Here is a 24,214-nt window from a genome sequence, read left to right as displayed (position 1 = left end):
GCAGAAGCTTAAAAGACCTTGCCCAGGGTGTACTGTTATTCCAGGCCAATGGACCTTGCTGGAAATATAACACTTAATATATTTAAGCCCTCTGATCCCCATCCGAGGAGACAGAATCATAGAATTTTAAAGTTTGAGAAGATTCTAAAGCTCAACTGGGTCCCAGAAAAAAAAAAAAGAATCACTAAGCATTTATTAAGCACCTACTAAGAGCCAGATACTATACCAGGCACTGGAGATTTAAAGATAGAAACAGAAAAGAAACAATCCCTGCTGGTATAGTCACACAGGTTTATAATCCCAGAGACTGGGGGAATCGGAGGCTAGTGGTTCCCTTGACTTTGGGAGTTCTGAGCTACAACAGAGCTGAAGTCAGTTGGTGTCCAAAGCTACGTCAAATACCAATATGGTGAGCCTCCTGGGAGTGGAGGGCCACCGGGTTGCAAAGATGGGGAAAGCAGCTCAGGCCAGAAAAATCTAACAGGTTGAAGCTTTTGTGCCCATCAGTACTGGGACGGGGATAGTGCTGGGCAAGATACAGAGAAACAATTAACACACACACACACACACACACACACACCCCGAGAAACAGTCCCTGCCCTTGACAGGACAACAGGTACTGCCTATACGCATATAAACATGTGCAAAAGAAATATAAAGTAGTTTTGAGAGGGAAGTACTAGCAGCTGGAAGTGGGGGTGGAGGAGGAGGGACGGGGCGAGGCATCACAAAAGGCCTCCCATAGGAGATGTCACTTGAAATTATTCTTGAAGGAAATTAGGAATTCTAAAAGACAAAGAGGAAAAAGTAGGATATTTCAGGCATGGCGACAGCCAATACAAAGCATAGAAATGGGAAACAGGATGACATATGTGCAGAAGAGCTAGACTAAAGTCGGTCTGGCTGGACCAAAGAGGGCATGAGGGAGAGAAAGGTCAGGACAGCTAAGTGGCACAGTAGATAGAGAGAGTGCTGGGCCTGAAGTCAGGAAGACTCTTCCTCCTGAGTTCAAATCTGGCCTCAGATACTTTCTAGTTGTGTGACCCTGGGCCTCACTTAGCCCTGTTTACCTCAGTTTCCTCCTCTGTAAAATGAGTGGGAGAAGAAAATGGCAAAACATTCCAGTATCTTTTTCAAGAAAACCCCAAAATAGGGTCATAAAGAGTCAGACACAACTGAAATAAACAACAAAAACAATGTTAATGTTAAGTAATGTTAAAAAGGTAGGTAGGAGCCAGGTTATGAAGGAATATAAATGCCAAACTGGTGAGTTTTTATTTACTTCTAGAGACAATATAGGGCCAATAGAGCCTTGTGGGCAGGGGAGTGATGGGCTCAGATTTGTGCTTTAGAAACAACATTCTGACCGCTGAATAGAGGGTGGTGTGGAGAAGAGATATGAGAAAAGGAGAACAATAAAGAAATCTATTACAATAGTCCACATTAATGTTGATTACAAGAAATTTAAAAAGATTTTGCACAAACAAAACAAATACAGATAAAATTAGAAGGAAAACAGAGAGCTGGGGAAAATTTTTTATAGGTTTCTCTGATAAAGGCCTCATTTCTCAAATATATAGGGAGCTAAGCTAAATTTATAAAAAAAAAATGAGTCATTCCCCAAATGATAAATGGTCAAAGCATATGAAGAGGCTGTTTTTAGAAGAAATCAAAGCCACATGAAAAAAAAAAACTCTAAATCATTACTGATTAGAGAAATGCCATCTCACACTTAACCAGATTGACTATTATGACAGAAAGGGAAAATGACAGATGCTGGAAGAAATGTGGAAACACTAACACACTGTTTATAGAGTTGTAAACTGGTCCAACCGTTCCAGAGAAAAATTTGGAACTATATCCAAAAGGTTATAAATCTGTGCATACCCTTTGACCCAGCAATATCACTACTAGGTCTGTATCCCAAAGAGATTAAAGAAAAGTAAAAATACAGCAGTTCTTTTTGTGGTGACCAAGAACTGGAAATTGAGGGGATGCCCATCAATTGGGGAATGGCTGAACAAGCTGTGGTATATGAATGTAATGGAATACTATTGTGCTGTAAGAAATGATGAACAGGCGGACTTCAGAAAAACCTGGAAAGATTTATATGAACTGAGTGAAGGGATTTATATGCTAAGTAAAGGGGGCAAAACTAGGAGAACATCGTACACATTAACAGCCACAAGGTGCAATGACTGACTTTGATAGCTTTAGCTCTTCTCAGCAATGCAAGGACCTAAAATAATTCCAAAAGACTCATGATAGAAAATGCCAACCACATCCAGAGAAAGAAATACAGAGCCTGAATGCAGATTGATGGACAATTATCTTTTTTTAATTTTTTTTGTTTTGTTTTGTTTTTCTTTCTCATGGTTCCTCCCATTTGTTCTAATTCTTCTATACAACATAGCAACATGAAAATATGTTTAATAGGAATGTATATGTAGAGCCTATATTGGATTACATGCTGTCTTGGGGAGGGAGGAGTAGAGGGAAGGAGAGAAAATTTAAAACTTATGGAAGTGAATGTTGAAAACTAAAAATAAATAAGTTAACTTATTATTTTAAAAATGATGAGGGAAATGGTTTCAGAAAAACCTATGAAGACTTCCATGAACAGATGCAAAATGAAGTAAGGAGAATATTATACACAGTAACAATACTGTAATGATGATGACAATTCCAAAGGACCCCTGATGAAAAATGCTATCCACCTCCAGAGAAAGAACTAATGAACCCTTAGTGCAGATTGAAGCAAACGTTTTAAAAACTTTATTTTCTTGCTTTCCGTGTGTGTATGTGTATTTTTCTTTTGCAACACAGCTAATATGGCAATAAACAAATGTGAGGGTTGACATGAGTCTGGATTAGCATGTTGTCCATGTGAGTGAAGAGAAGGGGGCAGATATATTGTGGACATAGAATCCACAAGATTTGGTGACTCACTGGATGCTAAATGAAGTGTCTTATTCAGTTGTAAAGGCAGAGTTAGTAGCAGAAATGGAACTAGAAATCAGGTCTCCAAACCCCCAGTACAACATTGTTTCTACTATAATACATACCAATAAGGAAGTTTAATTTATTCATCTTCTGTTTTTCTCTTGGGAAGACATCAAGTGCTGCATAAATGAAGCTTTTCTTTATTCTCCCTCTCCCCCCGCCACCCCCATACGCTCTAGGAGGCCTATCATGATTTACACCAGCCTTGCAAATAAACATAAAAACAACAAATTAGCACACATTGGACTAAGAATGTCCACCTCTAATAAGCAAAATCATGTAACAGCCAAATTGTTACGACTAGCAAAAACATGACCTTTCTAAATTTTACCATCTCCATCAGAATAAATTAATGCTGCCTAAGCTCTTGGATTCAGGGGTTATGTTCAGGAGACAGCATGTCCTCAGTATATATTTTAAATCATTTAGAAGTCCAACTAAAAAGGTTATTATCCCTATTATATTAAGTTATCTGCAAGTGCTTCCTGGAATACAGCAGACACCACCAGTGAATGCAACCACCAACTTTGTAAAGAATGATAAATTCAGATAGGAAATTGATTTCCTTATTCTTTTACCATTAAGGTGACTAACAACACCACTGAAAGAAAGTCAGCGGCATGTTGCCACTGAATGCAGCCTTACATCCAAGCATGACTTATAAAACAAGGGGAGGAAGCCATGTGCATGGGAAAGAACACTGGATTTGGGAGTCACGGGCCTTGAGTTCAAATCCCCAAATCTCTCTCTTAACTACCTGTGTAATCATGGGAAATTCACTCAACATCTCTAGGCTTGTTTCCTCACCTGTCAAACAAGCTTGTACCAGATGACATCTGAGATCCCTTCCAGCTCTAAGACAAAGATCCTATAGTCAACTTCTGCACAGATCTTAGACCTAACCTGGAGAGGTTACATGGGCTAAGTGGCAAATGTATAAATAAGGCCCCGGTAACTAGCAAGTCGGCCCCTTCATGAAGATGAGAATGGCTTTAGACAGGAAATGTGTGATATCCTATTATGTTTCAAAATCAGGGAGGGGAGCAAAATATTCGAGTACATCAGAAAGCCAGTAACCGACAATTATTTTTTTTTCTTTTAAATAACAGGAAACTGTTCAATTGTGTTTGTAGTTAAGGAGCAAAAAGAATCTCTTTCTGGCTTCCAGTCTCAGGTTATTCCAGAAAACCTCAAATGCTCTTGTTACGTGAGCGAGCCAGCCTGCCAACATTAATACAAACACAAGTCACATTAGTTAACTATCAGTTAGTTCTCCTCATTTTACCAACTATGTGTATGTGCAGATCTGTGGTATGTGCTCATGCTTTTGGAGAGGAATTTTCAAACAGCAGAGTGGAAATGTGTTCAACTGAATAGCTCCCTTCTCATTTCCATTTATGTCCAAGTTAAGCAATAACTCTTCTAATTAACACAGCTAAATATAAGGACCTTAAAGGATTTCACATTTAAATAAGCAAACCTTTTAAATGGTTAGGAACTCCTAACCTGCTGGGAGAAAAATATCAATTTTTCTTTTTCTTTTAAAAACAAAAGTTTCCCATGTCTAGATTGCAGGATCATAGACAAAGAGCTGGAAGAGACCTTAGAAATCACCTGGTTCAACCCCTTCATTTTACAGATGAAGAAACTGGGGGTAAGAGATGAAAGTCTATGACAAACGAGCACCCACGCTGGCTGCGGCTCCTCCTCCTCCACGCTGTCCTCCTCCTGCCCCTCACCGTCACCTCCACCATGCCCGGAGGTCTGCTGCTCGGAGATGAGGCCCCCAACTTCAAGGTGGACACCATGATAGGACACATCTCTTTTCATGACTTCCTCAGAGACTCATGGGGCATTATCTTCTCCCACCCTCACTACAGAGCTGGGCCGTGCTGCAAAGCTGGCCCCAGAATCTGCAAAATGTAATGTTAAGATGATCACCCTTTCTATTGACTCTGTCCAAGACCATTTTGGCAGGAGTGAGGATATCAATGCATACAATGGAGATGAGCCAACAGAGAAGCTGCCTTTCCCCACCACTGACAATCAGAAACGAGACCTTGCCATCAAATTGGGCATGTTAGACCCAGATGAACGGGATGGGCAGGGCATGCCTCTGACAGTACACGTGGTATTTATTTTTGGCCCTGATAAGAAGTTGAAGCTGTCTATCCTCTACCCAGAAACTGCTGGCAGGAACTTTGACAAGATCCTCAGAGTGGTTGATTCCCTTCGATTGAAAGCATACAAGAAGGTTGCTGCTATCCCTGTTATCTGGAAATGTGGGGATGTGTCATGGTTGTTCCAACTGTCTCTGAAGAGGAGGCCAAAAAATTGTTTCCTAAAAGCATCTTCACCAAAGAGCTCCCTTCAGGCAAGAAATACTTACAGTACACCCCTCAGCCGTAGAGTTACTCCAGCAAGATCATGCTGGGGTCTGGCTGGGCCTCCTTTGAAGAATGGATACCAGTCTACCAATCATGTCTTCCTACAGTAATTGATTTAAGCATCTTGGGGTGATGAAAGTCAGGAGTCTTTGGGCTGCTGTACTAATGGCTTGTTAAATGGAAATGGCACTAAAAGTCACCCATGATTCCTCTCCTTGTGCCTTTACCAGCATTTCACTGGCGTCACTGAACTCCCTTGTTGCTCTGCTAGCTATCTTTGGGATGGCATTGTTTGGGTCTTTAAATCTTTGTGAGATCTATTGCAATCTCCATCATCAGTCACCTAGTGTAGTTGGCATTTAGGATAGCATTGCAGGAGTGGGACTTCTTTAACTGACCTAAGAGACAAACAATCTCTTTTTCCAATTATCCATCTGAGGGAGGAGACAATTTAACACATTTAGTTTTGAGCTTCACCTCCCTAAGTTTAGGACCAACAACTTGTAATAATTTAGGTGTTTCAGATAGTGGTTTTTTTCCTCAAATGCTGAGTGTTCTAACCACAGTTAGGAAAAACTTGGAGAATCTTCTCTTTCCAGCAGATAACAGGGAAGCAGAAAACGACCTTAAAATACTTTGCTACATTGGGCAAAAGAGCTTTTTAATTATGTTACAGTATGGTTGAGACTACAGAGAAGCTGTGCAATGCCTGCTAGTGATGTACAGAATGATGGAGGGCCATAATTATGGGTGCCTTTTTAAACAAGTCACATATCTAGACATGGAGAAAACTGCTCTTAAATATTCATAATAAGATGAAAGCATGTATACTTGAAGGAAAAGAAGAGATAAAGATACTATTTCTTTACTATAAAACGTTATCTCTGCAGTGGATTGTTTTCTGATATTTTGCCTTTAGGGAAGCCACAAATAAAAGCTTTTTGAAACAAAAAAAAGAGAGATGAAAGCCACAAAGGTAGTAAATGACAGAGGCAAGATTTGAACCCAGGTCATTTGACTCCAAATATTCTCTTTATAAGTGTCTTGAGTTCAATTCCAACACTGACATCATAATGAATCTAAACAATTCATCTTTTATTTAAATCCATGAAATGAAAAATAAATTCTAATTAATAATTTACAATAAGCTTTTAAAATCAAATATCCCCAAAAATGCAAACTGTGAAACTACCAAATTTACATTTTTTCAGCTTAAGGAAAATGAAATCTGACTATCTTGTGACATAAAGGACTAATATGAATCTTTAGGTTCTCTACTGTGGCCAGTAATCAACCTTTACCAACTTCATATCAGCCTGACCAAACTGGAGAACCTCATTAACAGTCTAAGTTTGGCTTGGGCACACCCCAAAAGACTTAGACAAATGCATTTGCCCTAAAAGCCCCATTACCAAGGTCAGTTTTCTAGTTTGCTTGACAATCCCGTCATAATTAAGTGGTATAAAGTTGACAACTTATAATGAAGAGACAGTCACACTATTATAAACCCTATTTTCTTCTGAATAATGAATTTACACCTTGCAAATATGCCACAAAAATTACAGCTTAATTATACAGTTAAAAGTCATGGAGAACAAGTCTCAGAAGAAGTAAAAGTGAAGATCAGCCAAAGGGTGATGGAGACATTCACAGAGACTGTGTGCAGGATGGAACATGTTATAAGGAAAAGCGATGTAAAAGATGTCATTTTAAATGTATGAGCAAGAAAGATGCCCTTGTCATGAGGCAAGAGTGAGGGATTACCACTGGACAGCCTTGCCTCTCTCACAGGTATCTTCTCAATGTCTAAAGATAACAAGGAAGGCCTCTAGAACACTGGGGTGATATCCTATGGTAAACACAGTAGGACATGGAAGAGTCACACTGACGGCCAAGCATGGGTGCATTGCAATCTATACTACAGAGGGAATACTCACAGTAAGGATATAACAGACTCATTTGAGTAATGATATGGTTTTCCCTTCTGTAGAAGAGGACATTGAAGAAGTTAGATGGTGCAATGGATAGAGTGCCAGGCCTTCAGGAAGACCCAAGTTTAAATCCATCCTCAGATACTAACTGGGTGACCCTAGGCAAGTCACTTAACCCCGTTTGCTTCAGTTTCCTCATCTGTAAAATGAGCTGGAGAAGGAAATGACAAACCACTTCAGTATCCCTGCCAAGAAAACCCCAAATATGGTCATGAAGAGTCAGACACAACTAAAACAAATGGACAAGAACAAGGCACATTACACAAACTGCTTATATTTCTTGATGTCCCATAGATAGCAGATCAGCTTGATCCTTCCACTACTCAACAAAATAGGATTACAAGGCATAGCCCTTTGTTTGCACCTAAGGGGCATCTCCCTATGGAATGCTGGTGTGCCATGTCTTATTAATAGGACACAGGGAACTCAAAACGACTGTCTGAATAAGACAAGGGAATACACTCTGAGAGGTCCCATCCCTCCCAGTGAGACCAGCATGGCCCCTTCTTCCTCTCTTTTCACATCAGACTTTGACAGGGAAGCTCTGTATTCTGGGATGGGGGTGGAAGGGAAACATGTACATGTGCATTCACTTTGTGTGTTCATTTCCCTTCCCCAGGAGTGGGTGATGGTGGCTTACAGCTGAAACACATAGAAGCAGTGGATGTGTGCTTGTACTCACACTAAGAACTTGGGCCAGGTTGTTTCCTCTACACCGATGCAGCCCAGAGCAGCTCTGATAAGAAGCACACAGCAAGTTGCAGGTTCTTGCCACTTGGCTCGAGAGGAGAATCCACAGGCCTCGTAAAGAACCTAAAATTCTAGAGTCCCTGAATTCCCAAGTTCAAATACAGGACCTTCTAAAGATACAAAGAGATTTTCCAATGCACATGCTTCTTGGAGAAAGAAGAGAATTTATCTACTTGGAGAGTAAAGTCAGTGATTCATACTAAGGCAGTTCGGAAGGCAGTTGCTTGTTCAAGAGCCCTTGCACTAAGTGTATTTATTTTCCAGGGAAAGTCTAATCCACAGGGTGGGAATGTAAATATTGGGAGGACTGCATGAGACTCTGTGTTAAAGAAAGACTGACCAGAATGTCAAAGGGCTGCCCTTATATCAGCTCCAAGTTCAGTACCCTCCTATGGACAACTGATAGGCTATTTGAGTGTTTTAGGTGTTTCTATATCTGGTTGTGGACACCTGCATAAGGAAGGTCCTGTGCACCTTATTTCTGTGGGATTTTTTGTGGGATAAAATAAAGGCTGTCCTATAGCTTGTACGATGGTAAAAATAAATGCTTGTACAGGATGTAAGAACTATATTAGACACTTTGGGGTAGTCTTAGACACATACCATAATGTAAATATACTAAGATATTTCCCTGGAGTAACTTCAGGTGGGAACAACAAACCAAAGAGAAAATTAATCCTTTGGGAGTCAGACTCCAGCATCTTTGTGAGCCCAGAATCACTGGGAGGCCATAGGCTACAAGGGACCAAATACATTTGAAACCTAGATAATTCCTAAGTGAGAATATAAATGGGCCTTTTTTCTTTTTTAAAGATCCTATCAATAGGTCTGGTTTTTTAATTCTCTCTTTCAATTTTATATGCTCACTTGTTTATAATACTAAAATCTAATCTTTGTAGCTAATGGTTTTATTAAGCCATAAGGCAGCAAAGATTCTTCCATCTAATCTTCCTCTACATGACAGCTGCTTCACAGAATTGACTGCTATAAACGATCCCAGAAATAGAAGGATTTCTTAATTAGCATCTAGCTATTCTGGAAAATGCTTCCATCAAAACATGCATTCACTCAATAAGCATTTATTAAGTACCTACTATATGCCAGGGCTACTATACTAGATACTAGAAATAGAAACACAAAAATGAAATAGACCTTCCTTTGAGGAGCTTATTATATGGGAGAGAAGAAAGAGAAGACACAATGAGTATAGGATTAAGTGTGTGTGTGTGTATTTATATATACATATATACACACACACATTTATATATAATATACATATATACCATTATAGACTTTATATATATTTATACACATATTTCTACACACACATATAGTTTCCCCTTCTGTAGAAGAGGACATTGGAGAAGCTAGATGGTGCTAGATTTCTATATACACACACATATATAGGCATATAACACAAATACACATACATAAATACACACACAAAGCAAAAACACTGTAGTTTACAGGAGAGGACAGCAGCAACTGGGTGAAGGTCAGAGTAGGTCATATATAAAAGCTTTTACTTAAAATAAGGCATGAATTCAGGAATTCTAAAAGGTGGAGCTGGAAAGTGTATTTCAGGCATGGGGAAAACTCATGGAAAAACATGGAGACAGGAGAATTAATATAACATCCAAGGAACAAGCCAGTAGGTCAGTCTGGCCGGAACATAGAGCATATAAAGGAGAGTCACATGCAATAAGCCTGGAAAGATAGGCTGGAGCCAAATTGTATGGGGCTATAAATGCCTGAGGATTTTACATTTTATCTGAGGGGCAACAGGGCATTAGTGGAGCTTCCAGGGGAACAACATGCAGAGATCTTTATTTTAGTAACATCAAATTGGCAGCTGTGCAGAATTGGAGAGGAGAGGGACTGAAGTATCCTTTCCTCTTGCCAGAGATACTGAGGCCACATCCTAAAAACATGGCATATAAGCCAATAATCAATTATTCATCAGGAAAAAGTGGTGACTATGGTCTGACTGCTAGAACAGTGTACTACCAAGGTAAATGTGGAAGGCTTCCCAGTCTAGAAATGTAACCTTCTCCTCCTGCAAAGCAAACTTAGAAGGAGAATTCACTGCATCAATTGGATGCAATTTTCATAAAGGAAATTTTTATTGAAAACATACACTTTCACAACTGAGTTACCTAAGCTATGGGGAATCACTTTGAGAAAATCTATTGGGACAACGAAATTATTTCACTTCAAGTTCTTGCCCATATGTAAGCGATAATCTCCCACCTAAGATAAACTGGCCAAATCAGAGAATCACAGACTGTTAGCATTAGAAGGACCCTGAGAAATCCTGAGGGCAGCTAGGTGCTGTAGTGGATACAGCACTGGGCTTAGAATCAATAACTCTCGTCTTCAAGAGTTCAAATCCAGCCTCAGACACTTAACAGCTGCATGATCCTGGGCAAGTCACTTAACCCTGTTTGCTTTAGTTTCCGCATCTATTGAATGAGCTGGAGGAGGAAATAGCAAACTACTCCAGTATCTTTGCCAAGAAAACCCCAAATGGGGTCACAGAAAGTTGGATAGGATTGAAAAATAGCTTAACAACAACAAATCTTGCCCAACCTTAATTTTTTGGAAAAAGAAACTGAGGTACAAAAGTTCTGTGACCTTCCCAAAGTCCCATCGAGATGAATTAATATGCATGCACAAATAGGTCTCTATTACACACCCAACTTCCACTCCAGCATTATTACCTCGGTTACCTCTCAACAGTGTATGGAAGATAAAAGGTTTACCAATACTATTTCATGCTCTTCATTCATTCTCTTAACCATTCTATTCATTTATTCTTTCAACAAACATTTATTAAGCATCAGTACAACAAGCGACATGGAATAGCATGAACAATGATAATTGTCCACAATTTTGTAATGCTTAATGGTTTAAAAAGTACTTTTATCCAAACAACCTGTGAGGTGGGTGGGTAACCTAAATATTATTATTTCCATTTTATAAAGAATAATAAATGGAGGTTCAGGGATTACGTGACTTGACCAATTTCACAAAGCTATCAGTCAAGGAGTCAGGAGTCAAAATTTAGTCTATAAAATCCTCACTCTTGGTATACTTGGACCATCAGAGATTCCTTTACATGTAGTGCTATTAGCCTACGAATGAGATTAGCACTGAAAAAGGGAAAAATGGGTTTGAAAGACAATGGAGGCAGCCCCTATAGATCATCTATTTAGTAGTTTAGAAGATACTTCAGATTGTTCATGCCTCCTCATCTCCACCTCTTGGCTTCCCAGACTTCCTTCAAGTCCCAGTAAAATCCTACCTTCTACCAAAAATGGCTGTTGTTCTTCATTCTCGAAGAGGACCAAAATGACATCACTATGCCAGAGTCAAGTTTCAATGTGTCCAACTGTGGCTGATCAAGCCAATACAAGCTTGGAATGCTCTACCACAGGTTGGGCACAAATAGCCTGTGTGAACATTTGGGGTGGATTCTCTAAATTTGCACATCCTGCATTTCCTTTGAGCTGTTTCAATTCTGCTTTGCTCATAGAGCACAGCACCTTCTCTGATGTGGGAACGCCATGTTGAGCAGTCCTCTGCCAGTGTCTCCCATATCACACAATCAATTCCAAGGTTTTTCAGAGAGAGCTTGAGAGTATCCTTGTACCGCTTCTTCTGACCATCATGTGAGTGCTTGCCCCGTGTGAGTTCTCCATAAAAAGGGCAGCAATGGATAGAGTGCCAAGCCTGGAATCAGAAAGACTCATGGCCCTGAGTTCAAATCTGGTCTCTGATTCTTACTAGATATGTGACGCTAAGCAAGTCACTTCAACCTGTTTGCCTCAGTTTCCTCATCTGTAAAATGAGCTAGAGAAGGAAATGGCAAACCACTCCAGGATCTTTGCCAAGAAAACCCCAAATGGGGTCATGAAGTCAAGCACGACTGAAACAACTGAACAACAAACAATAAATAGCAAAGTCAATAAAAATGAGAAAAAAATGCTATTAACTGGAGAAAAAAAATCTTTGCACCAATTTTCTCCAAAAAAAACCTTATTCCCAAGCTAAATAGAACCCATTCAAGCACAAAAGCAATTCCCCAATAGATAATGGTAAAAGGATTTGAATAATTATTATTTAACATATATGCACCAAGTGGTATAGCATACAAATTCTTAGAGGAGAAGTTAAGGGAGATACAGGAAGAAACAGACAGGAAAACTATATTAGTGGGGGACTTCAACCTCCCCCTCTCTGAACTCAATAAATCTAACCTGAAAATAAACAAGAAAGAAGTTAAAGAGGTGTTAAGTTAAAGATAGACCTCTGGAGAAAACGGAATGGGGAAAGAAAGGAATATACCTTTTTCTCAATGGTACATGGCACATAAACAAAAACTGACCATGTACTAGGGCATAAAAACCTCACAATCCAGTGCAGAAAGGCGGATAGTCAATACATCCTTTTCAGATCATGAGCAATAAAAATTATTTGTAATAAAGGACCATGGAAAGATAAACTAAAAACTAATTGGAAACCAAATAATCTAATCCTAAAGAATGAGTGGGTCAAAGAACAAATCACAGAAACAATTAATAACTTCATTCAAGATAATGACAATAATGAGAAAACATACCAAAACTTATGGGATGCAGCAAAAGCAGTTTTTAGGGGAAGTTTTATATCTCTAAATGCTAACATTAATAAAATAGAGAAAAAGGAGATCAATGAATTGGGCATGCAACTGAAAAAACTAGAAAAAGAACAAATTGAAAATCCCCAATTAAACATCAAATTAGAAATACTGAAGAGCAAAGAAGACACTAATAAAATTGAAATCAAGAAAACTATTGAACTAATAAATAAAACTAAGAGCTGGTTTTATGAAAAAAAAACAATAAAATTGATAAACCTTTGGTCAATTTGATTTAAAAATAAGAAAGAAGAAAACCAAATTACCAGTATCAAAAATGAAAAGGGTGAATTCACCTCCAATGAAGAGGAAATTAAAACAATAATTAAGAATTATTTTGCCCAGTTTTATGCCCATAAATTTGATAATCTTAGGGAAACAGATGAATATTTACAAAAATATAAATTGCCCAGATTAACAGAAGAGGAAACAAAATACCTAAATAACCCTATCTCAGAAAAAAAGAAATTGAGCAAGCCATCAATGAACTCCCTAGGAAACAATTTCCAGGGCCAGATGGATTTACATGTGAATTCTATCAAACATTTAAAGAACAATTCATTCCCCTACTTTATAGACTATTTGGGAAAATAGGCGAAGAAGTTCTACCAAATTCTTTCTATAACACAAATATGGTGCTAATACCTAAACCAGGAAGAGTCAAAACAGAGAAAGAAAATTATAGACCAATTTCTCTAATGAATACTGGTGCAAAAATTTTAAATAAAATATTAGCAAAAAAGATTACAGCAACTTATCACGAGAATATTACACTATGACGAGGTAGGATTTATTCCAGGAATGCAAGGCTGATTCAATATTAGGAAAACTATCAGCATAATTGGTCATATCAACAACAAAACTAGCATGATTATCTCAATAAAAAAGCTTTTGACAAAATACAGCACCCATTCCTATTAAAAGCACTAGAAAGCATGGGAATAAATGGAGTCTTCCTTAAAATCATAAGTAACATCTACCTAAAACAATTAGCAAGCATTATATGTAATGGGGATAAGCTAGATGCATTTCCAATAAGATCATGGGTGAAACAAGGATGTCTATTATCACTCTTATTATTCAATTTGGTACTAGAAATGTAAGCTTTAGCAATAAGAGAAGAAAAGAAATGGAAGTAATTAGAATAGGCAGGGAAGAAACTAAGTTATCACTCTCTGCAGATGATATGATGATTTATTTAGAGAATCCTAGAGAATCAAGTAAAAAGCTACTTGAAATAATAAATAACTTCAGCAAAGTTGCAGGATATAAATTCTCGGCATTCCTATATATATTCCTATATATTACTAACAAAGTCCAACAGCAAGAGATAGAAAGAGAAATTGCATTTAAAGTTACTGTAGACACTATAAATTATTTGAGAGTCTACCTGCAAAGACAAACCCAGGGCCTATAATGAAGACAATTACAAAACACTTTTCACACAAATAAAGTCAGATCTAAATAAATGGAAAAACAGTTGCTCCTGGTTAGGTTGAGCTGATATAATAAAAATGACAATTTCACAAAAATTAATTTACTTATTCAGTGCCATACCAATCAAACTACCAAAAAAATATTTTACAGAGCTAGATAAAATAATAACAAAATTCATCTGGAAGAACAAAAGATCCAGAATATCAAGGGAATTAATGAAAAGAAATGCTAGGGAAGGTGGCCTAGCTATACCAGATATTAAACTGTATTATAAAGCAGCAACCATCAAAACTACTTGGTATTGGCTAAGAAACAGAGTGGTAGATCAGTGGAATAAGTTAGGTACAAGATGCAGTAGTCAATGACTATAGCAATCTACTCTTTGAAAAACCCAAAGAGTCCAGCTTCTGGACTAAGAATTCACTATTTCACAAAAACTGCTGGGAAAAGTGGAAAACAGCATGGCAGAAACTGGGCATATCCCAATATCTTACTCCATATACCAAAATAAAGTCAAAATGGGTTCACGATTTAGGAATAAAGGCTGATACTATAAGCAATTTGGAAGCGAGGAATAGTTTACCTATCAGATTTATGGAGAAGGGAAGAATTCATGACCAAAAAAGAGATAGCAGTACGAAATGCAAAATGGATAATTTTGATTATGTTAAATTGAATACGAGTCATTCCCCAATTGAGAAATGGTCAAAGGATGTGAACAGGCAGTTTTCAGAGGAAGAAATTAAAGATACCTATAGTCATATGAAAAAATGCTCTAAATCACTATTGATTAGAGAAATGAAAATCAAAACAACTCTTAAGTGCCACATCTCTCCTGTCAGATTGGCTAACATGACAAAACAGAAAAATCATAAATGTTGGAGAGGATATGGGAAAATTGGAACATTGTTACATTGTTGGTGGAGTTGTGAACTGATCCAGTCATTCTGGAGAGCAATTTAGAACCATGCCCAAAGGGCTATAAAAATGTGCATACCCTTTGACCCAGCAATACCACTTCTAGGGCTATATCCCAAAGAGATCACGCAAGTGGGAAATGGACCAGTATGTTCAAAAATATTTATAGCAGCTCTTTTTTGTGATGACAAAGAATTGGAAATCAAGGGGATGCCCATCAACTGGGGAATGGCTAAACAAATTGTGGTATGTGAATGTAATGAAATACTATTGTGCTATAAGAAATGAGGGGCAGACGGACTTCATTATCACCTGGGAAGACTTATATGAACTGATGCTGAGTGAGGGGAGCAGAACCAGGAGAATATTATACATGATTACAGACATACAGTATCTGTAAGGACTAACTTTGATAGACTTGGCTCTTCTCATCAATGCAAGGCTTAAAGTCAGCTCAAAAAGACTCATGATAGAAAATGCTGTGCCCATCCAGAGAAAGAATTATGGAGTCTGAATGCAGATTGAGGGAAACCATTTGCTCTTTTTTTCCGTACTTTTTTGGTTTTGTTTCTTCTTTCTCATAATTCATTCCATTGGTTATAATTCTTCTTTACAACTTGACTAGTATGTAAAGAAGTTTAACACGAAGGTATATGTAGAACCTATACTGGATTACATGCTGCTTGGGGTGGGGGGAAGGAGGAAGAGAAAATTTGGAACTCGAAAACTTGTGGAACTGAGTGTTGTAAACTAAAAATAAAAAATAAATTTTTAAAAAAGGATATGAATTGGTAGTTTTCAAAGGATAAAATCCAAATTATCAACAGTCATGTGAAACAAAAGTTCTAAAAATTAAAGAAATGCAAATTAAAACAACTCTAACTCTTCCTCATACTCATTAGATTGGCAAAGATCACAAAAAAAGAAAAATGATAAACATTGGCAAGGCTAGAGGGGGAAAAAAGCACACTGATGCACCAGAGGTAGGCCTGTGAACTGATGTCATTATGAAAGGCAATCTGAAATTACACCCAGAACATCACCACAATTTACTTAATTTTTTGATGCAAAAATATCACAACTAGGCCTATTCCCCAAAGATATCAAAAAAAGGAAAAGGATCCATATGTACAAGTTTATTTATAGAAGCTTTTTTGTGATGGCAAAAAACTGGAAAGTGCAGGGGTGCATCGAATAAGGATTGGCTGAACAAGTTATAATATATAAACATAATGGAATATTATTGAGCCATATGAAATGATGAAAAGGGATGGTTACAGAGAAATCTGAAAAGCGTTGTATGAACTGGTGCTGAGTTAAGTGAGCAGAATCAGAAGAACAATTTATACAATGGCAACAATACTGTAAAAACAAACAACTGTTAAAGACTTAAGAACTCTGAACAACCCAAAGATCAACTACCATTCCAGACGACTAGTGAAAAAACCTGTTACCTACCTCCCAACAAGGAGGTGATGGACTCGAGATGCAGAATGAGATGTGCGTTTTTGGCACGGCCAATGTGGGGATTTATTTTGCTTGATTACCCAAACTTTTAGAAAAGTTTTGTTTTTCTTTTTTTTTGTTTTTGTTTCATTATTGGGCATTTGAGGGACAGAAAACAAACGTTTGCTAATCGGGGAAAAAGTGTTTTTTAAAAATGTAGGACTAGAAGCACATGGAGAAAAACCCAAGTTCGAGTACCAGTTCTGCCATATAATAGCCATGTGGGCAGCTAGGTGACACAGTGCACAGAGTGTTGGGCCTGGAGTCAGGAAGACTCATCTTCCTGAGTTCAAATTTGGCCTCAGACACTTACCATGTGACCCTGAGCAAAGTCATTTGGTTTGCCTCAGTTTCCTCATTTATAAAATGAGCTGGAGAAGGAAGCAGAAAACCACTCCAGTATTTCTACCCAGAAAACCCCAAATGGGGCCATGAAGAGTTGGACACGACGGAGACAATTCAACAACAACCGCAGGGTAAGTCATAGAACCATAGATTTAGAATCAGGAAGGACCTTAGAGATGATTTGGTCCAGAGGATGTCAAACCTGAGGTCCAAAAAACCAGGAACCAGATTAAAATGTAACTGGAGAATGTTAAACAAAATAAAGAAAAATACAACACAAATAATGGTAATTTGAGGGTTTTCTAAGTCAATACGCAGCTGCAGGGATCTGTTTCTATTTGAGTTTGACATCATTGATCCAGTCTAATCCTCTCATTTTACAGATGAGAAAAACCAAGCATTGAAGAAAAAAATACCAATACTAATACTATATGCATTTTTAGGCTCAAGTCTGCCAGAAACAATTACATTTATCACAAATCTATATCCAAGGCATTTTTAACTTGGTGACATTCACAATGTCATAGTCTCTCATGCCCTCTGGCACGACTCTCTTCCAAGATGATTTCAGGTAACATGTATAGGAGTATTGAGGAAAAAAGTCACAATATATAATAATAATACAATTCTGGGCTAACATTCAGAATAGCTGAGCAACGGAGTCACTATTCAGTACTTCCTGGACTATTTCCCATGAGATATGAATGGGGCTCCTCCCAGAGATCTAGATCTGGCATCTAAACTGGGCAAGAGGTGGAAAGGGTGTCTCCCTTTCAGTGAAGGAGGGCACTTCCCTTGGGTGGTGTGTCTTAGCCCAGAAAGCAACGATTTTATATAGAAAAGAGTTAAATTAGCTTATCATCCTTAAACTGTTTCCTGAAGAAAGGCCTTATGGGGAGATCTTTTGTTCTCATTTTTCTAAAGGGGAAAGTCTGAAAAGGATGTTAGGTTGGAGAAATTTTTTTAATATTCTAGAGAAACTAAAAAGGAGTTTTTAATGTGCTTCCACAAAGATAAAGGAGTTAAGACTTGTCCAAGTAGCAGAGTCAAGATTTGAATGCAGCCCCTCTGATACAAAAAAAAAAAATCCAGCACTCTTGACACTACATCACACTACCTCAATTTCTCTAAAGCTTATTATCTCATCTATAAAATGGAAATACTCATACTTTCCACCATATTTTGTAGGATTGTTGTGCTTTGTAAACTATGAATTGCTAAGTCCCCAGGGCCTAGCACATAGCATTTAATAAATGTTTCCTGATTGGCTAATATGAGCAGTTATTACTGCTATCTTCTAAATCTGGGGCTCCTGAACTGAGAATTGTGGACTTTCTGAAAAAAAAATTTAATAACTTCACTTCAATATAATTTGTTTCCTTTGTGATCTTGTGTATTTTATTCTATGCATTTTTAAAACCATTCTCAAAAGGTGTCCATAGGCTTCAAAGGGGACCATGACAAAAATAAATAAATAAATTAATTAATTAAGAATCCCTGTCCTAAATCTTCTTACTTCACTTTCTTCCCTTCCCAATCTCTATATCCTTATAGTTATTTGAGTTAATCAGTTCAACTCCTTACCTGTCTTCTATTCTCAAATCCCTCTACCCTTTTCTTGCTGGCCTCTATTTCACTTATCTTACCTGAGATGACACCCACCATCTGCCTTCTCTGCTCCTACCTACCTGCTGAGGAGTGGAGCTGGAGCCAGTCACATAACTGTGCTACCTGGGTACACAAACATCCACAGCATCTAATTGCAGCCGGACCCTCCCAGCAGCAAGGCAATCCTTTGGTTCCTTCCTAATTGATTCCCTATCTCCCTCCCCACAGAAGCTATTCCAAACCTTCCAGCCTCCTACTCACCTCACCTCCTACCACTACTGTTGGCTGAGTACTTTACCTCTTATTTTACTAAGAAAATTGCAGTCATTCACCACAAACTCCCTCTTTGTCCCTTCTCTTCATCTCAAAACCCCTTGACATCATCTACTCTCTTCTTTCCCTCAGTCTCTGACAATAAGGTAGTCTTTCTCTTTGCCAAGACCAGCTCCCTAGATGTGCCTTCTCAGCTCCCAGAGGCTTAATTAGCATTTCTCTACGGATGACTCACAAATCTATATATCCCAACCTATCTTCCAAGGGCTCTAGGTCTATTGGATATTTCCAATTGGATGTCCCACAGACATCTCTATCTCATCCTCTCAGATTCCTTCCAGATCTAAAGCTATGATCTCCTATCTTTTCCCCTAAATCCACTGCTCTTGCAAATTTCCCTTCTTTTGTTAAAGGTATCACCATGTTTTGAGTTTCAGATTCAATCTCAATGTCACTCTCAACTCCTCACTCTCTCTTACCCAACCATCTGACCTTGTTGTCTCCACCCCCACAATGCCTCTTGCATCTGACATCTTCTCTCTAATTATGCAGCCGATAGTTCTGATCAGGAATCTCAGCATCTCTCACTTAAACCAGTCCTCCAGAACTAATGGACATCAAGTCCCTCTCAAAGGCAGTCCATTCACCACTAATCTGCCAAAATAATTTTCTTAAGGTCAAATCTAAGCATTGCCCTCTCTTACTCCACAAACTGAAAAGACTTTCTATTTGCCTGTAGGATAAAATATAAATTGCTTTATTTAGCTTTTAAAGCCTTTCATGACCTGGTCCCAACCTATCTTTCCAGTTTATTATTTTCTAAACCCCTTATGACAAGCTTCCATCCAGGCAAACTGGCCTTCTCTTTGTTCCCCACACACAACACCCCCTCTGCCATCTCAAGCCTTCACAGTTTCCATTCCTTATGTTTAGAAAGCCCTTCTCCATTTCCTGAGAATCCAGCTCTTCCTTCAGGGTCCAGTCAGTTCTGCTATAATGCATGCTGCAAAAATGCAAATCAGTTCCAATGAAATTGATATACTAGTGAACATTTTGAGTATAACAAGAATTTCTAGTTTGCTTCTTTGAGATTTCTTTGTTGAGAAACAGCAAGAATGCAGAAAATTGCACCACTTCACAATAACTCACAAGCTGCAAACCTATAAGCAAATTGCAGGTCTTTGGTAAAGTAAGTGAGAGATTTATTGTAGGTTTTTTGGTACAGGAGGAGCTGTGAGTCTACCAGCCCCACATCTTCAACCAGGGATGATGGACTGTGGCCACGACTCAGAGTTGCAGTATAGGGCAGAGATGGAGCAGAAGCCTGAGGCCTCTGACAATGTCACTATTTAATATTGTATTTGGATGCTTCATAACCATTTAACAAGTATAAAATTGTGCTACTTTTTAAAAATTAGGTTCCCATCTTTTTTTAATGTATCACTGATGATTTTGAGTGTTGTGCTCCTAATACCAATTTTCCCCAATAAGTTCTATGGCTTTTATTATGAGATTTTGCATAAAGGGGTGCTTTTGGGATATGCATATACTGTGTTATAACAGAGCTGATGATACCTTTCTTTTTTTTAATTTTTTTAAATTTTTTTGGATGGGGGAAGGCAGGGCAATTGGGGTTAAGTGACTTGCCCAAGGTCACACAGCTAGTAAGTGTGTCAAGTGTCTGAGGTCACATTTGAACTCGGGCCCTCCTGACTCCAGGGCCAGTGCTCTACTCACTGTGCCACCTAGCTGCCCCTGATATGACACCTTTCTCAACCCCTTTACCTTATATTTAACTATCTTGCATTTATTTTTATTCTTTCTGTTTATGTTCTTATGTGTACTTGGGGTTTACCTCCTTGAGAGTAGAGATTGTGCCCTAATACTTAGCATAGAGTCTGGCAAATAGTAAGTATCCAATAATGCTTGTTGATTGATGGATAAAATGGTATTTTAAATGACTTGCAAATGAAGAAATAAAGAGCTTTCCTGTTAGTAGTTAGAGGTCAGTGTAAACTAACCTTAGCATGGAGGAAGAAAAGGTCACCCAAATCTACACATAAAAGTTTATTAAGTCCCAGAACCTAATTCAATTTGTGATATTTTCATCACAATGGAAATTAACCCAGAGACTTCTGATAGAATATTCAAGCCCCAGTAAGATTTTAAAAGAGAAGAGAAAGAGTCCTCTACTTGTGGGAAGTCTATGGCCAAGGTAAGTATTCTATTTGGGAGAGAGGATACATTAAAGAAAACCAAGCAACAAGATATCTGCAGGATAACAAACCAGCACTTCCCCCTACTCATCCTAAGCTCCTTCTGGACTTCCCTCTCTCAAACTGTAATGGCTAATGAGGAAAAATTGGGTGGGGGGGAGGGAGGGAAGGCATAAAAGGGAATCAGAAATGTAGAAACATTTGAAATTGTTTTAAAGTACGTTAGGGAACAAAAGAAAATAGGGTGGGGGTGCTTTGCTGTTTTACAGCACAAACTGGTTAAAATGAAAAAACTCAACTAAATCAAAAGTACGATGAACTATACACCCAGACAGCACTGAACTCCCAACTAAATACTGAATTCTGCCTGGTCACAAGAGAAACACTTTGTAACAAAGTCAAAGGAAGAATAATGCATGTCTAAACTTAAGACAAAAGATAACAGTTGAAATAAGGATGAATGCATGTCTTAAGTCTAAACCTAAGGCCATTCACTTAAGTTTAAAACAGTCTAAATTTAAGATACGCATTCGTCCTTATTTTGACCCTTGTTTTTCACCTCAAAATCAAAACATACATATATATGTATGAACACATATATGTGCAGATTTTGACAAGTTTGCTTTATGTAATCCATCATTTGCCAATGTATTCATATCTGTGAATACTAGCAGAAAAGTCAGCAAAGGATATCTTACTAATACCTCCATCTTCCTCTCATTATCCCAACTCTTCTTCAATTTTAGATCATTATTATAGTCATCAATTGAGTAAAACAGAACTCAATCTGTGTAAGTATCTCATTTTAAAATCAAGGTGACTTTAAAATTGATCTTCATCAATGAACTTTATTGAAACTCTTTTGTAAATCAGTAAGCAATTGTGATACGAATTGCTAATTAGAACAAGTTAATTCCAATTGGAAAAATCATAAATCAATATAATTAATTAGCATTAAGACTAACTTACTGGCGTTAATAGTTCTTGACTGTTACAGAAAAAAATTATTGGGCATCCTTTCCCATATGGAGGGCAAATAAATGGAGGCCTTGATGACCCCATTTGAAAACCAATCTGAAATTGCCAAAAAACTTTTTAAAAAAATCTAGAATTCTCTCCATAGAGTCTTTGCATGTCTTTGGCTTTAAAAAGTACAGCATTTTTATGTCACTGTTGACTTTGCATCAAGTTATCACATCGGTGAATACAACTGCAGGAAATAAATCTTACACAGCACTGTCAAGTCAGACTGCCCCCAACACCTTTCCATCATTCGGCCCATGGGACCTGCAAAGCAAAAGGAAAATTACCCAACACCAAAAAGCTAAAAGAAGATCATACTTTAATGAAGGTTAGCTTTTTCTCCCCACTCAAGTCTGGGAATTGGTCCTTTACCAGTCTGAATTGGTCTTTCAAAAGAAGAAACATTCAGAAATGTCACTGACACCAAGCCGTAATATATAACCTTATGATTTGTTTTAAAGGCCACATTGGGCCGTAGCTGTTGCCCTTATACTTTAGGTATAGTGACAGCAGGTGGCAGCACTGTGCCATACTTGTGAAACAGATGAGGCAATTAATATGCCTTTCCTAAGATTTAAATTGATGGTTCACCCTATCCAAGCCTACTCACATTTCACCGTCAGTTTTCCATGCCACTTTGATCTTCCTTAGTAGGATGGAAGTGCACTTTCGAGGGGCAGCTAGGTGGCGCAGTGAGTAGAACACCAGCCCTGGAGTCAGGAGGACCTGAGTTCAAATCCAATCTCAGACACTTTGACACACTTACTTAGCTGTGTGACCTTGGGCAAGTCACCTTACCCCAACTGCCCTGCCTTCTCCCCTCCAAAAAAAAATGGAAGTGCATTTTTGTTTTTGTATACAGAGTAGCTGATATATAATAGGTGCTTAATAAATGCTCATTAAATAAATTAATATCTCGGCACAGAATGAGATATATATAATATATATATACACACATACATATATATATACACACAGATATGTACACACACACATTTGTTGTTCAGTTGTTTAGTAGTGTCCAGCTTTTTGTGATCCCATAGACCATAGTATGCCCAGGCCCTTCTGTTCTCCACTATCTCCTCAAGTATTTCCAAGCTCATGTTCATTGCCTTCATGACACTATCCATCCATCTCATCCTCTACCAACCCCCTTCTCTTTTTGACTTCAATCTTTCCCAATATGGGAGTCTTTTCCAATGAATCTTGTCTTCTCATTATGTGGCCAAAGTAGTTAAGCTTCAGCTTCAGTATTCTCCAGGACCACAATTTGAAAGCATCGATTCTGTGGCACTCAGCTTTCCTTGCAGTCCAACTCTCACAGCCATATATACATTGCTACTGGAAAAACCATAGCGTTGACTATATGGACCTTTGTCGGCAAGGTGATGTCTCTGCTTTTTAGTACGCTGCGCAGATTTTCCATTCTTTGGATGCGGTCACCATCTACAGTGATCTTTGAGCCCAAGAATATAAAATCTGACCCCACTTCCATTTCTTTTCTATTTGCCAGGAAGTGATAGGACCAGATGACATGATTTTAGTTGTTTTTTTTTTAATGCTAAGCTTCAAACCAGCTTTTACACTGTTCTCCTTCACCCTCATCAAGAGGCTTCTTAATTCTTCTTCACTTTCTGCCATCAGAGTGGTATATGTCACCTGCATATGCAACCTCCCAGCAACCTTAATTCTGGCTTTTGATTCACCCAGAGTGGGAGGTATTCTGCATTTAAGTTGAATAAGTAAGGTGACAGTATACAGCCTTGTTGTACTCCTTTCCCAATCGTGAACCAATCAGTTGTTTCATGTTCAGTTCTAACTGCTGCTTCTTGACCTGCCTACAAGTACCTCAGAAGTACAATGATCCAGTACTCCCATCTCTATGAGGTCTTGCCACAATTTACTGTGAGCCACACAGTCAAAGGCATTAGAGTAGTCAAAGAAGCAAAAGTAGATGTTCTTCTGGAACTCCCTTGCTTTTTCCATAACCCAGCAAATGTTGGCAATTTGGTCTCTAGTTCCTCTGCCTCTTTGAAAACCAGCCTACACTTGTGGTAATCCTCAGTTCATATATTGCTG

The 24,214-nt window shown here is 38.3% G+C and overlaps 1 protein-coding gene and 1 pseudogene across 2 annotated transcripts in view; one reads left to right on the top strand and one right to left on the bottom strand.

Moving 5' to 3' along the window:
• Positions 1 to 24,214, bottom strand: part of RASGRF2 (Ras protein specific guanine nucleotide releasing factor 2) — a 336,581-nt gene that overhangs the window by 250,223 nt on the left and 62,144 nt on the right. The gene's annotated exons all lie outside the window — the stretch shown is intronic.
• LOC118828968 lies at positions 4,756 to 5,412 on the top strand (annotated as a pseudogene).

Source organism: Trichosurus vulpecula, chromosome 1 (genome assembly GCF_011100635.1).
Source record: "Trichosurus vulpecula isolate mTriVul1 chromosome 1, mTriVul1.pri, whole genome shotgun sequence".
NCBI lineage: Eukaryota > Metazoa > Chordata > Mammalia > Diprotodontia > Phalangeridae > Trichosurus > Trichosurus vulpecula.
Note: the sequence above shows the minus strand (reverse complement) of the source record. Positions and strands in the feature narration are given on the sequence as shown.